General features: G+C 37.0%; 1 protein-coding gene across 2 annotated transcripts in view; it reads left to right on the forward strand.

Annotated features, from left to right (window-relative positions):
* Positions 1-4,432: 4,432 nt before the first annotated feature.
* ZNF366 (zinc finger protein 366) overlaps positions 4,433-16,574 on the forward strand; it is a 35,327-nt gene continuing 23,185 nt past the window's right edge. Inside the window, exon 1 of one of the 2 annotated variants that reach the window (XM_038170908.2) lies at positions 4,433-4,621. The gene's annotated coding sequence lies outside the window, so the exon portion shown is untranslated. Of the gene's footprint in view, positions 4,622-5,132; positions 5,953-16,574 lie in introns of those variants that run through there. The other variant, XM_038170909.2, reaches the window with a different exon arrangement.

Consider the following 16,574-nt stretch of genomic DNA (forward strand, 5'->3'; position numbering starts at 1 on the left):
GGACATTAGAGTAAATGAACACCCTTGAACAAATAATATCAGCAGGAAAGACTGCATTAATCTAGTCTAAAGACAAAATGCAGCCTTTATTGTTGTCAAATGGCCAGCTCTGAGAACTACCAAAATATTTAGCTGACTGTTTGGCAGATTTTCATGTTATGTATCTTCATACATGATACCAAATTCGAACTTGTTGACTGAAGCCAAGTTCTTGTCTACTGTTGACCTGAATAAGGCTCATAATCATGCAAACATAATTTTTTTTATGTTAAAAGATGAAAACACATCCTCTCAATCATACCACCTTGTTTTGAAATAACTTTTGGTGGTATTGTTTTAATAAAGGTTTTTTGTGATGATTGCATACAGGGTACAAGAAAGGCCTGCTTTTAAATGACTGCAGCCAATGTCATTTACCAGAAATGAATTTGCCCTAGGATGAGTTATAAAGACCACTTTAAATTATAGTAAGGTATCTATTGCCAGGAAACTCTTTAATCATTTTTAATACAAATTTCCATATTCTGTCTCCCAGAAAACTGACAAATATGGTTTGTCCAAAATTATAGTCTGCAAATGCTCATTAAAGTGTTGATTAGATATTACAATTCAAAAATCAAACCTATTTAGATGACAGTGTTAAATCTGTCTGTACAAACACACAGTTGTGAGAATACTCTGATAATACCATGCTCATGAAAGACACTTAGTTGTATAAAATTTTCTAATATTCTGAAATCTTCTAATCCAAGAAACTAGATGAAATGCAGTATAACTACAATAATATAGCAATTGGAAAAAAAATGAATGCATAATTCCATAACAACATATGCAGACTTAATGCAAAGCAATACAATAAATGGCAGTACAGTAACTGAGTATCGGTAGCTAGAGCTATACTGAGTATTGATAAGTAGAGCCACTTTATTTGTGCTGCAGCACAGAAAGGGAGTCCTTTAGATTCATCTCAGCACATCTCTGATCTCATTAGCATTCTGTCAGCTCGTTCCTGAACAGTCTACAGTAAGCGTTCACTGCAGAAAAGACGACAGGAAGACAAAGCAGAGAGTGACGTATGGAAAACAATAAGGTGTCTTTATTTTATTTTATTTTATTTTATTTTATTTTATTTTATTTTATTTTATTTTATTTTATTTTATTTTAAAGTGATTTTTTTTTTTTTTTTTTAATTTCTAAGTTGATTTTTTTTTTTTTTTAAATGTCTAAGTATTATTTTTACTTGGTTAAAACACTACAGGTATACTATAGTCCAGAAGGAAGATACCAATTTTCTCACAGACAATTCAGATGCAAGAGGTTGTTGTCCTAAAACAATTAAGCAAACCAGTAAATGTCTCTGTTTTTTGCCTCTGGTCTCATTTTCTCAGGATAAGGCAGAATGCTACTGCTGCTATAGTTACCTCTGCATTCTCTGCTGTCTGTGCTGGATGGTGGTGCAAAGGCTGCTGCTTGAAAACCTTCCCTCATTCTTGTTAGCATGCTGAACGTGTTTCATTTTGTTCTTACTTTAAGCATATAGGAAAGCTTCCCTGCCACCATTGGAAAGAGCCTGTAAAGTACAATTTATTTCCTACAGGAGAAAAAAAAAAAAAAAATATCAAATTCTTAGCATCACAGAGGTTAGCGTGGTTGTAGATCTAATACAATCATACAGACTGACCATGACCATGACCACAAATATGTTTTTCTTGTCCACTCCTCTGCCTTATAAAGACTGTTTATTGGTCATGGGAAGTATCTACACTTCACAGTTTTCACTTGTCTGCTTTGAGGCTGGGGCTGTACTTTTCTAAATTTGTATCCATGGATTCATTTTGATAAGAGCACAGTGGGAAAAAGTGGAAAAAATAAAATAAAACCTCTTCCAGAAATATTTTCTGAAAAACAGATGAATTTGTCCCTTAAAATTTGGTTAAATAGTATAAACAGAGTTATCCATTGTGACTTGATTTGCAGGACTTCATATACCAATGATTTTGGCCATACTTTATTACTTCAGAGTCAGGAATTGCATAGAATGACCTTTCAAGGTATATGTAGGCATGAAAATGCCAGTTTCTATCTCCCTCTTTGAGTTGTGTTTTCCTGGCAGCAGTGGTGAGAGATGGGCAGAAGAGCAAGTACTATGACAGCTGTACTCTGGAAAAGAAGATTAGTCTGCCTGGAACTGGATGGAGCAACCAGGTATGTCTTGTAGGACTATTTCTCAAGGAAGATTACCAGCAGGAGACAATTTTTCTTTACCCTACTCCTTTATCCTGGCATGAAATGAGACAGTAGCAACAACACTCGTCCAAGGAGATGAGCAGCTCCACCTTTGGGTGGTGGAAAGGCTGCTGAGAGTGGGAACCTATGATGAGATTAGCAAAGACCTTACATCTCCTGCTTTTCTTGATGAAGTATGGGGCTCTTGGTCTCCTTCAATCAGGATATCAAAGTCACTTAATAAGCTGGAGAAGCTGCCACATGGATGTTTGCATCCAGCATCTTAGCCTTGCTGTCCTCAAAAAGGTGATATCTGCTGTCTCAAAAAATAAGGGTCATCTGTGGCAATGACGTCACATACCCTCAGTGACCTGTATGAGAACAGTACTAAGTTGGGCATTATAGGTTTTTGCCTAAACTTCTGCAATGTGTTCCCAATAAAGAGCAACAAAAAGATGTCTGATGGCAGTCTTCAGGGTCTCATTAACGTGGAACACATGACAAACAAGTAAATAAAACAAACTTTAAAAAGCTGGCAGCTGCTATCATCTTTAAGAATTCATGGCGACACTGGAAAACTACTTTCAAACAAAATCAAAGTTTTTCAGCTATTAGACTGACCCCACAGAATGATCCATTAATTCGGTGGCTTTCTGTGCCCCTTTATTTTGCTTGTACTTGGTTTGCACTAGAACTCTCTTCCTAAGGGATTATCAGCTACATTTACAGGATATTCCTTTAGTGCATTGTATTATTTTGCTTTTACTATTGACCTCTCAACACCAGGAAACACTGGTGATGCTGTAAGTCCAAAGATCACCCATAGCACCTGAACTGCTCTGTCAGCTGCTGATGTTCACAGTCAAAGCTTTCGGTTGCTGAATACTGAAATGAAAGACTCCTCGAGTTGCTGCTAGGCATCTTCTGGAAATAATACCAAGAACTGCATGAAGGAACACAGATGCTAAAGAGATACTTCCTATGCTGGTTTTGTAGCTTCTCTTAATTGTACAATAAAAGAAATTATAATCTTCATGGGATATTGTACCAACTTGTCCCCCTATTAACATAGATTTACAGCTGTAACTCAGTCTGCTTCAATAGCATTCCTCTGAATTCCTCTGCTGAGGAATTCTTTTTAAGCATTTTAGCATTCCTTTTAAACACACAGTGAAGTCTGGGTGCACAATTTATAAGAGAGGGCCATTTGAAATGGCCTTCCTTTTATTTTACTGTCCTTCACAGAACTCTACACTGAGTTTCTCGTTTATGAACAGCACTGTCTTAGGTACTGCATTGCAATGCCAACTGAAAACAGAGTCCTGGCAACAGTGTAAAGGTGTTTACTGGCAAGACCACTAGAATGACAGCAAATTATTGGGGAAAAAAGGGAGCATCTATTCCCTACAAGTGGATTTCAAATGATATATAAAGCTGGGGGAAAACATACAAGCAAACAAAACCACATAATGGATTAAACTTATCCCAAGTATAACTCCAGCCAGCTGGCCAGTATCTGGTTGTCAAAATATGTTTAATGGGGAAAGAAAAAAACAAAGCAAAGTAAAAATGTGTTCTAGAACACAGCACATACTGTTTTGTTGTTTTTATAAATCAGGATGCCTTCTATATACTGCAAATCTTTGAGATAAATTACTTGTTACTACAACTCCAATATCAAGCTATGATTTGTACCATTTTCACGGTCTCTCCATCTCCCATTTTAACTGACAGCATTCTGTGAATAATCAACCTGCTATTTTCTTGCAATCACAGTAAAGAGGGGATTTAGGAAATATCGCTGTGAAAACAAGATATGTGTATACACATACGATCACTCCATGTATGATCACTCCTTGTCTAAAGCAATAGCCTGAATTGTCTATACAGAATTCTGACTGATTGTTCTGCATAAGATATGGGCATCTTATTCCTAGACACTACTTCGGAAATTCATTTGTTTTAATGCAGTTGCACATAACAAGCTGTAAAGTGGGTTTTATGAAGCCAATAATGCAGATATAATACTTGAGGAATTCCTTTTGGTTTGGTTGTATTTATTTTTCCAAACATTTTGTTTGAGAGAAAATGAGATTGCTATCTGCTGTTTCCTTATTTTTTTTGCAGGAAAGCAAAGGGTTGTTGACTTCCTCTCCCCTCCCTTCCTTCCTTCTTTCTGAAGGTACTGTACTCATCTGAAAAAAAGAGAACGAAATGATTGTTCCTGTTCTCTTTCTTAAGTCATTTGAAACACTGTCCCTGCTAGTTTTCTAAGTTACTGCAATCTCTGCACGGGGGGGAGAGGGAGAGAGAGAGAGAGAGAGAGAGATTACCAACATGAGAGCAGGTAGAGAGTTTAGATTTAGGGCAAGATTCCTTCCAGCTTCAACAACTGGTAAGTTAAGTAAAAATGCTTTTATGGTTAACTCTTTAGAAGTGTGATATATATATATATATACATATATATTAATTATTATTATTTTTTTTTTTTAAGAAAAGGCATTTATCATATACACATTTAACTGATAAGAAGATAATAATCATATGCATCGACAAGCAATATATTAATTCTACAGATGTCTATAGTCTGTTTTTTAGATATCGGTCATAATAGCATGCATCTTAATCTGTGCAGGCAAGAAAATATTTTCCAGTGAGGCTGATAATATTCATAACATAATCTGCTGTGTATTTTGTATGTAGGACTTCTCCTAGGAGAATCTTGTTACAGGCTTCACTCACTTTACCCTGACTGTTTCAGCAAGCTTCACTGGGCCATTGCTAGAATAACGAGAGAAGCTGTGTCACATGCAAATTGATGTATTTCATATATCATCTGCCACTCCTGAAGTCTGCGCCAACCTACCAACCTGTGCTACAGTGAGAGAAGAGTAGTTTTTTGTTTTTTTCCTTCAGATGTTATTGTGTTTACAATTCCAAGTGTTTGTCTCTACTCATCCGTGTATATGAATAGTCTAGAAACAGTGACATTTAAGATGTGCTAAGACAGTTTCAGGTTCTCACATTAAAAAAGAAAAAGGAAAAAAAAAAAGAAAAAGAAAGAAAAAGAAAAAGAGGTTCACGTTACACAGTATGTAACAACATCAAGGGTGATCGCTAGTAATAGAATCTAGTAATAGAATAGATTCGGGTGTTGTGTGCTTATTTGTTATCTGTATTGTTGTAGATACAAATAGGTGTTTTTTGTTTTTGTTTTTGTTTTTCTTGTCAGGCATAAATGTAGCAGAACTATCAGAAGCAGAGCATAAAATGAGTGATTGAATGCAAGGATATGTTTCAAGTACTGGACGAGAAAATCCTCTCTCCATGCTTTTATAAATGCAGAATGCAGTGGTAGGGAGAGAACGGGGACAGGTAATCATTTCTCTGCAGAAGGGAGAGCTTGGTCATCTTCTGACCCAAGCTCTCTGAAGTGCAGGATCCTTCACAGAATGCCCAGAGCCCAGACAGAGCAGCCCCAAATGGTGGGCAGGCATCGCAGAGGGCTGGCAAGCATCCTGAGTGGCTCCAGTTCCGCTCCTGGTGCTGGTCCTGGACCTGGTCCTGCTCCCAGTGGGGTACCTGGGATGTGCTTCGATCCTGGGACAGCCCTCCACTCTCACCCCTCACTCAACAAATGAGTGGAACAGGCTTTCTTCCCCCTCTGTCTCTGCAAGTTTTTCCATAAGAAGGAATGATCTACCCCAAATTCAGCCCGATTCCTGGGTAAGTTGTAGATTCTCTTCAGTCTAGGAGCAGTAGATGGATCTGGCCACAGGAGGTGTAAATAATTTGTTTCTAGAATGTGGTAGCTCAACATTTGGTCTCGCTCAGACTATTTTGGCACCAGTTGTTAGGCTTACTGGATGATACTTAGCCCTCAGAAAATGTCTGCTGATGGCAAGAAAGTGCCACATCTTGCCTTGAAAACCACCTGCCACATCTGCTGCTTAGTGTACCTGGGATTAAGCTTTACCTGGCTAATATTGATATATATTAAGTAGAGGGCTTTGACAGATGTTTTGACAGTTACATGTCAAACACCTGGACACCCACTTTTTAATTCCAGTGGCAAACAGAAGAATCTCCAAAACATTCAAAAATACATAGGCTCCGTGTTTGGAAATCACTGCATTACTCTGTTGTGTTTTCCTCAAACAGCAAAGCGTTACTCTAGATTGCAATCAGCTTTATGTGTTGATTTGATTAGTTCAGAAGTTCAGTTTACGTTGTACATAAGAGCCAGTTGCGGCATTTAGGTACAGATGTTGGTTTTGAAGATATGAAACATTAATATATTCTTTATTAGGACCATGCATGTGATAAATTTTTTCTCTGAGAGACTGTAAAAGGAGGAAATTGTCTGAAGTACATAAAATATACGTGGTCATGTTCGTATTAGGTGGGCAAGAGCAGATAATGTCATTTCTAAGCCCATTCCCTAAAAATAAATATACAGAAAGATCTATTTAATAGGAAAGATAAATAATTTAATCATGAAGATCAACCCTGAGCTTTAAAATTCATTCTTAGGTTCCATCTTTCAGGTTTCTTTTTCCTTCAAATAATACTTTTTCTTCAGTCATTTGGAGCTTATTTGCTTTCGCATTATGTATTTTATTGTTAGGATAACTGTAACGTGGTTTAGTGTAATGGTAATTTGTACCACTACTAATATTTTTCTGGAGGGGTCAGGAGGAGAGACTTTTGACTGGTGTGTTATCGTTATCCCACATGTTTGAGATATTTACAAGCACAGAAGGGTATATTCTGAGCCTAGTATGAGTACCGATCCACTGCCAGTTTAGTACAAATGAAATGTTTGTGAAATTTTGGTTACCCACCTCAATGTTATTAAAAAGAATAAAATTAATTGAAGCAATAAACCAAGAATAAAAATAGAGATGTTCTTGTTTATTTTACTTAAAATCTTATTACTGCTATTGCTGAGTGTGTTATCTATATAGATAGCACACAAAAGTAAAAAGTCACTCAGTGTACACATGGCTTATTGTTTAATATTTTAATATTTTCTCACATACTTATATTAAGCCATTATTTCCAGGTGATTTCTTCTGAACTATAATGAAATATAGGCATATTTTTGTTTGTTCTGAGAAATAAGTAAAAAAAAAATCATTATATCAATGATAGCAGCAATGATATGGAAAAAAAAATAGCCTATGGAAATCCCAAGTTAACAGGCCTGAAAAGCACAGAAACTGATAAAAGCCTTTCAGTAAATGTCAATTTTCCTTTTATAGTTAGGACAGATTGTTTAATGGCGAAAAGCACTGAGAATTTGGGTTTTGGATGCAGAATACTGGCATTGAATTACTTGCACAGTAATATTTTCGAGTCTCTAATATAGATTTTTGACCAGAAGGTTTTTAATCTTTGAATTGTAATGAGTTTTTACTGATTTCTCATTCTTTCAAACAAACACACAGGTAAGAGCCTTAACAGTGCCTGGGTGTAGAGCAGATACAGTTGGACTGAGAGACACCATGTACATCCTACAGATGCACTTATTGGCATGTCTTTTAGGTGATTCTTTTAGGGCAGACAGACATGCATTATTTAGAATGAAAGAGCCACAGAGGGATGAATCAAGGTAGCAACCCAAAACAAGCCTTGTATACAGAGATGGAAGGGTGTGGATTACCCCAGACAGCACTTACTGTTTCCAGTCTTTGATATTACAAAGCCTCAATGAAGCAGAAAAGCACCTCTATCTGAATGGACCACTCCACTCACACAGATATGTCAGTAGAGTATTACCCTGACAGACAAAAGCAGTAAAAGCTGCATAAGATAATAGGGTTTCTGTGTGATGATGATTGACAAGATGCATGTCAATCAAATTGTAAGGAAACGTCTCTTATTAGTTGATCAGAAATGATTCATAGTTTCTAAGCACAAATGCCTATCCCTCGGTAGTAATGGATCTAATAAGACAATGGATCTAATAAGACTCTTTCCAAGAGACCTTACAACTGCAGTGTAGACCACCAGAGTCTGAGGGACTGATTTTATACCTCAATAGATGTTTTCAAATATATCAGTTATTAAAAGCAAAAGAACATTTTCTTCCTAAATGCATTTTTTTTCCCCATTTTACTTTACCATTCACAAAGACCACTGAAAAGGAACTTGGGGAAGAAAGAATTATAGAGACAATGTGAAGCTTTAAAAAAAAAAAAAATAAAATAAAAATAAAAAGGTGACTCAGGGATATCCTCTTTCTTGTTGGAAAACTGATATTCTGAAAGTGAGACTGCAGTTCTCCAATACTGTAAAAGTTTTAGTGGATTTTTATGTGTGATTTTTAGACATTTACCCAAAGAAGAGGCCTAAGTTAATACTTATGTGTTAATTAAAAGATACATTGAATTCTATGATGGATGTCAGCATTTTATTTATTTATTTTTCTGTGAGGGCAAGGTATGACGTATAACTTATTAACTTATAAAATGTTAGTGGTCCAGTAAGAAACATCATTTAATCTCTGTTTCAGTTTCTACTAAGCTTAATATTTTTGTGACTTGTTTTTCTAAAATGAATGGTTTTATACTGCTGCTACCATGACCCTGATAAGGCACACATTTTCCTTCTGAACTAACAACACTTAATGTGTTGTAAAGACTTTCAATGACACTGGAAGCAGTTAAGCTAAATAATCAGATATGAAAAGAAAATATTTTCATGCTTTGAAAGCTATGGAAAGAACTTACATGATTACTTTTTTTTATTATTTAAATTTTACTTTCACTCCTTGTTTCTTGCTTTGTGTGTTAGAAAGACATTATTAATTATTTGAATCAAAGAAGGAAAAAGTTATTATTTTTGTTTTCTCTCCCCTCCTTTTTCTACTATAAAAGCAAAAGCACAGAAACATTTTCCTTCTACTTTGTGGATTTGCATGAAATCATGCATATGAATTTTTGTTTGATTTAAAATAAACAATTTAGGACAAAAAGTGTTTCCTGAAAACCTATAATATTCATAAAAAGTAAACCTGCAAGCATCCAACTTTCCATCTCCTCATACCTTTTAGAAACATGACAATTCCGTGAACACCGAGATGTTTGTTGAATTTGAAGGTTAATTTAATTACAAAAAGCTACAAGGTAAACTGAGTCTCATACTTTGATAACTTCACTTTTCTCTAATGAATTAGAGAAATGTACAACTGAACTGAAGTTAAAAGCAATATGAGCAGGGTCATATATTTCCACCTGTTATTTTTAGGTGTTGCACTATGAGAAATGTGAATGTACAGCAAGTAGGCATTAATTATTCACTCTGTTTGGAGGCCTGGTGAAGAATAGCAACCACCTAATTTCTCTGCATAGACAGAACTTCACAGGATGGTGTTTGCAGGGTGGAGGAGCTAAGAGAACAGGTGTAGTGTCTCTAGGATGGGATCAAGTGTCTACACCTTTTTCTTATTCTTGTTCTTCATGGGCCAGATACTAAGTGGTCAGAGAAACAACAAGTGTGTTGGCTGTGAGTGGCATTCACTGGTTCCTTGCTATTCCCTAGCTGTGCAAAAGCCACTTAGGCTTTTGCCTTCTGTGGCCAGAGTTGCAGTGTAACTCAGACTCCTTTTACAGTGATGAAAAACATTTTGCTTTGTGGAGGGCTCCATGCTGAATATGCTACTATCCCTCTTGGAAATAAATGATTGAAATACAAGCATTTCACAAGGTCTTTGAAACTGGAAAGAATCTGTGCTCTTAGTAACATCCAATGTGCTAAATTTAAACCAAATTTAAATAAGCCCACTCTAATGATATCAGGAAGAACACATTGTGGAGTATAATTACTATTTCAGGTTTAGTCATCTCTCTAAGGTGCTTTCTAAAGCAAGTATCCCCTTGTTGTTTCAGCTTCAGATAAAAATTGTTTGAAATTGCTGTTTGAAAAGGGAGTGTCTTTCATGTAACAGTTCCAGATAGCAGAATATTTTTCTACCTGTCTACTTTTTCTTACAAGTATTTAGAAATAAGTGTAATGAAAAATAATAATCAGGAAATGAAAAGAGATGACATACTTCTAGAGCATCCATCAGCCTCCAGAGAACAGCAGAACTTGTTTAAACTGTCTGATACACTGAAGCCCAGGCTGGGTTGTTTCCCTGGTGCAGATTTCAGAAACCATGAAGAGCATCCTATATTAGTCCAAACTGATAGGTGAGCGGAGGGGCAGGTGCAGGCGCTGAGCTCTGCTCTCTGGGGACAGCGACAGGACCCGAGGGGACAGCATGGAGCTGGGACAGGGGAGGGTCAGGCTGGGGGTTAGGGAAAGGGTCTGCACCCAGAGGGTGGTCGGGCACTGGGACAGGCTCCCCAGGGCAGTAGGCACAGCACTGAACCTGCTGGAGTTCAAGAAGCGTTTGGACAATGCTCTGAGACACATGGTTTGGATTTTTGGGTGGTTCTGTGTGGAGTCAGGAGTTGGAATTAATGATCCTTTTTGTTCCTTTTCAACTTAAATTATTATATGATTTTATTCAAGACCCAATATTGATTTTAGGCTGAGTTTACTATTTGCTATTGTTCTATAACAGGAATTTTAGAAAGCTACAAAGAAACTGTTGGAAAAATAAGAGGACCAAAATGTGCTTTTATGGTTATCTGTAACTAAAACCATCCATTTATAAATGTGTAGGATAATATTATTTTCCTGTAACATCACAGCAAGGAATAGCACCAGTGTGAATATTAGATAAAACCGATCTTCTGTGTAGTGCTATATTCACAATATGAAGTCACCAAGGTTCCCAAAAGTGTTATATGTGTGTTTATGAAGTCACCAAGGTTCCCAGAAATGTTATATGTCTCTTGGTAGCATTTTGTCAAGATGCTATGGAAGCAGTCACATGCATCAGAGAATTGGTGCTGACTGACCCCTCCTCCAGATCTCCTATACTCTGTGCCAAAAAAGAAAAAGTAATCAAAGACTTTTGATCTCAAAAACATTAATTTCTTTTTTTCCTGTCCCATAAAAAGGGAAACCCTTCTAACACTACCCACAGATAAAGAAATGTCACTGAGTAGAATCTGCTGGATTCTGTAAGCAAGTGATCAGGACTCAGGATTCCCTTTAACAACTGTGGAGATTTTCACTAGCTTGTTCTCTATCAGACACAGAAAACGAACAAACAAACAAAAACACACACGAAAAAAAACATGCACAAGCACTCAGTGGAAGGCACTGAACATGGTTGGGTCAGCAAGTCACAACATGGTTCATACATGTATAAACGTTTACCCTTGGGTACTGTCCCGCAGCCCCTTGCCTGACATTGAGTAAGAACAAACTCACTTGCCATTTCTACTAAAATATAACAAAAGTTCCTCTCAAATCTTCTGCTTTTTGCACATGTCACTTGGCTTGATTTTCAAGAATTCGAGTTCTGAATAAAATGATTTGTTTCAAACTTATGTCAAGGAAGGGATTGAGAGAGGGAGTTATACTGGAGTCACTTTGGTGTCATGGATTTTTTGTTTCCTTTTTTCTTGTGATGAATTGAGTTAGTAACCAAAACAAACTTTTGTCATCACTAATGGTGAAGGATTAGTGTTAAAGTGGAAATTTCACATTTCAAACTTCAGTGTTCATTTCAAATTTCAATGTTGACTTTTTTTTAATTTTTTTTTCTTTTTGGCAAAAAGTAATTTTTTATTTGTTTGCAGCTCAAGTCTCTGTTCCAGTATCTGCTGATGACATTTGGCTAAGTCTGAGCTGCCATTCCCACTCCGTATGCTAGTTTATTGAATTCAGTAAAACTGGCATTTTAAATCTGTTTCAGTTTAAAATGATTAACCTCAAGAATTTCTCCCTTTTAGTTGATTTACACAGGGGCTTGTTTTCCAAGTGATCAAAATCACAGAAGCTATACAAAATTTGTTTTGAATTTCAGTTTCCTTTAGATGTGACAACAAACTAGCACTTATTTTTGAAATGTTCTCAAAGTTAACAGAATAATTAAGTGCTATATGCTGGATGCATTTTGGGGGATCAGAGGGAAAAAGCATTTGCTTCTTGATATTTGCTTCTTTCAATGAGAAGATTCATGTTTAGCATCACAGGTGAAGGGCAAAGCCAGAGGGGATGTTACCTTAAATAACTTCCTTGGAGGCATATTATAGTCAAAAATATAATTTTGTGCTGCAGCTCAAGAACATTGCTCATTAAACAAATTTAACTAAATTGGTTTTAAATAATGAACCCTTATGTGAATGCACTTTTGAGATGTACATGAAGATGATCTTATTCTGAACAATAAATACATATTTTAGTTCTGCATGGTTTGAATGCTTTAACACAGATTTGAAAAACAATGCTCTTTAATTGCAGTGGAAACATATCACAAGTAGTTTCCTCCCAGTGTCCCAGTAATTTGCCTTAAGAATAATTTTGAACCCTGTCTCTTTGCCCATGATCCTTGGGTTCTCTACTATTACTTGGGTATCAATGGAATAAATGCAGTTGTGTCCTAGGAACGACACTCACATCTCTAATTCTTTTGCTCTGTTTCCTTTGAAACTTCTGTTCAGTTGGAAATTGCTAAGTCACGACTGAGCCACCTTAACTTGAAATATCTAGCAGAGTTTAATAGGGATTAATCATTTTTTTCAACAAAGCAGCTTTTCCAGCAAGAAGTCTGTCCAAGCTTCAACTGAAACCAAATCTGTTTATACTAAATGACTAGGAAAGCATCATTGGGAAATTACTTTTAAGGAACTGGACACCAAGGGAAGTGCTTGGTAGCAGATACATTTTTCCTATATCTGTCAATTTCTGGATGAAATCCTCTTCTTTCAGTTCTTGTAGGATAAAGCATGTCTTACTGGAACACACTATAATTACTGCTTTATCAGCCTTCAGTTTCACTATGAATTTTGATCTGTTTGAAACAAATTGAAAGAAAAACAACTACAAAAATATCTTGGTCCTAACAACATTCTCTGTGTTTAATTAAAACTAGTGTTTCATTAAAAATGTGAACTGTTCTGGAAACTTTATATAAAAACTCTCCTACATCATATGATTTTCCTCTGCCCTTATCCAAGCATATGCACACATTTAACCTGCTACTTTCTTTTGAGGTTCGTGTTGCTTTACACATACAACATGCAGAATTCAGAAGGTGCCAATGCTTTCTCATACATTAACTGCTAGTTACATGGAAGCATGCCAGTGGGCTGGCTTGAAGAACCAGGACTGAAAGTGCCCCTCAGCTACCCTTTAAGATAACGAAGAGGTGGGAGGAGACCAGACCATCTCTCTGGCCTCCATAGAGGTGATAACAACACTGGGACTCCAGTAGGAAGGAAAGCTCAATCTATTTCCTTTTTAAAGGTCATAAATGCTAGTGAAAGGTTTATTTTCGAAACAACACCCCAAGCATAACAGCATAAGGGTTATGGAAGGGCATGCTTTTTTGATCATTCTAATTTTGAGTGTTCTGCATAGGTCCATTATTTGTTTTGAGGTAATACTACAGTAAAGCTCTCTCTTCTCAGCTTCTCTCTACCATACTTAATGGTTGTGCTTTGTAGGTGGAAAGATTCTGTCCAAAGTATGCTTTCAAGGACTCATTGCTTTGTTCAGGATTACAATTTTACCAGCAGATCTCTCCTTATGCTTATATTATTTATTTGTTTTTCAATTCACCCTGTCTCATAATATCTGATATTCAGAAAAAAAAAAATCCTAAAACTTCATTAGTACAATTTAATAACTTTCCAGAGGAAAAACTATTTAATACTTAGGATCCCTGTCATCCACCAAAATGCACAATTTTAATTTGCAATGGCAGATATGGAAGTAGACAGGAAACAGGGATGAAGTGATAGGACTTCTATAAACAGTGATTAAAGTGACTTCACATACTTTCTAAAGGCAGAGGCAGATCCATGGTACCAGCCTCTGACATGAGAACTCTTTATCAAGTTAAGAAAAGGAAGAAATATATCTTATTGACATCACTTTATAATAGCCAAATCCCAGATCCTGTTCTCAGCTACTCGCCATTTTTTCCATAAAGATTTCAGTTTGACATGAATGAGACCAGGGACAAAATTAGGAGAGTTTCTTAGGAAGAATTAGATCATCTTCAGAGGTCCCTTCCAACCTCAGCCATGATGTGATTCTGTGATTCTGTGAGTAGTTAAACCAGCTGGCCAACCTGTCATTCTTTCTAATAACTAGTGATAGTAGAATCAAGTTACATTTCCACACAGTCTGCTGGCACAAGTTAAGCTTTGCACAACTGAAGCTCTTCTAGCGTATGTGCTCCTGATGCCACTGTCCTGCCCAATCTGTTCTTATCAGCCCTGAAGTTTGCACAGGTCTGGAAATTCAGTATGCCTATGCCCAAAAGCTTCTGGGGACCCAGTCCTTCAAAAATATTTATATGAAACTATATATAGAACAGTGACATCAAATACAGTGCAAAATATAACAACCATGAAATGAGAGACTTTGATTCATTTTCCTCCTCCCCTGTGAAGGATTTGGACTCCCATCCCTAACCTCTTAAGGGAGTACTCTAACTAGAGCCCAAGGCTGTGAGGCTAACCCTGCTCTTTAGAGGAAGATGCTCTAATGCCCTTGTCCATTACACAGCCAAAAATGCAAATGCCAAGTGACAGGGAGTAGAGAGAAGTTGGAAAGGGTAGTTATGGGCTGTAGACATTTAAAACAAAAACTATAGTCTGTGGACTCCATCCTCTGTAGAGATAGCTCTGGACCTTCCTCCATGCGTCTCTTCTGGAGGTTTATTGAAAACTTGGAAGTTTGAGGTACTTCACCCTACTGCCCTACTGGGTGATTGGGTGATTGCCCTTGTTGCTTGGCTACATATTCAGATTTTTTTTTTTTTTCTTTCTAGTTGCGCTTTCTCTGCAATGTTAAACCTCCAGAAGTCACGCAGGGTACAGTGTGATTGAAGACAATTTGCTAAGGTACTTTTCTTGGACTGGAACATTTTCAGTATAAAGACTGACTTGTCTTCATCTCCAGTACTCACCCTTGCTGGGCTCACCCTCTCAGAACTTATGCCCTTGCTTTTTTGTTTTCTTTTTAAAATAGTCAAAATTAGCCTGGGGTACCTAAGACAATTCTTCTTGACCTAAGCATGTGCACACTTTCAAAAATAGCTGAGTGCCACATGCTGGTTAGTGTTTTTGAGGCAATAGTTCACTGCTATGTAACCTTGTGACCTTCAGTCACAGTATGAATACATTTAGTTTTCTTGAAAAAAAAAAAAAACAACACAAAAAACAAACAACAATAAAACAGGCTTTGCACATTGAAAAATGCTAACCAATACAGATTATGCAGTTCAAAAGTTATCAGCAAAAATGATCCAGCTGTACAGTGTGAAAAGATCAGTTTCTGAAGATGGGAGACACTGAAAAAGGTGTGATGTTTGAGGAATGGTGGGGAGATGAAGTGGTGCATGAATAGAGTGACTTGCAGTATCCACAGGCTTCATGTGTATTTGAGGAGAAGAAATATAACTGTTTCAGAGAGATGTACATTAGGAAGAATGCAGGTAGACATCTCTCCACCCTCACCTCCTGCACAGTACCACAGTACAGCTCTCACTGTCCTGACACTTCCCTGAATCTCTGAAGGCACAAGACACTCCATCAAAACTGTCAAAGATACCTCACTTCCCCAGGACACAGCTACTTATCTCTGTACATCCCTCATCTCACTAGAAAAAAAAAAAAAAAAAAAAAAAGCCTTATGTTTTTATACTAAGTGCCTTTAATCCAAATCCACTCTTCATGGAAGAAAAAAAAAATAAAGAAAAAAAAATCTGAAGACACCATCCTTAGGTCACAGAGAGATCTCTGATCCACAGAGAGCTGGCTGTAGGCCCAAAGACCATGCTGGAAAGTTGTCACTGTACCTTTTCCTGTTTCTTATATTCTTCACAGGACCTTGGTTTAGCTACTTTACTACCCAGAGCTGATATGGCTGTTTTTACATCCTCAACAACATCTAATATAAAAATATTAGATAATTAGATATATATTTAGATTTAGATGTATATATATTAGATATAGATATCTGTGGAAGGAAAAAGAAAAGCAGAAAGTTGGGCCAGAATTTACCCTGCTGTAGGTAGAGGTGGGGCAGCGCTGTGCCGTGGACCTAGAGGTGGACATCTGCCAGCAAATGGCTGTTCCGTCCCTCCCCAACATAGCCTTGAATACTGTTGGTAGCAGTGAACTGGGGAGATTAAGATGTTCAGCTGAGGACATATGATCTTCGTCCCTTTAGACATTTTTAGACCTGATAATCTTCTGTACCTTACAGGATCA

The sequence above is a fragment of the Anas platyrhynchos genome, chromosome Z (assembly GCF_047663525.1).
Source record: "Anas platyrhynchos isolate ZD024472 breed Pekin duck chromosome Z, IASCAAS_PekinDuck_T2T, whole genome shotgun sequence".
Taxonomy (NCBI): domain Eukaryota; kingdom Metazoa; phylum Chordata; class Aves; order Anseriformes; family Anatidae; genus Anas; species Anas platyrhynchos.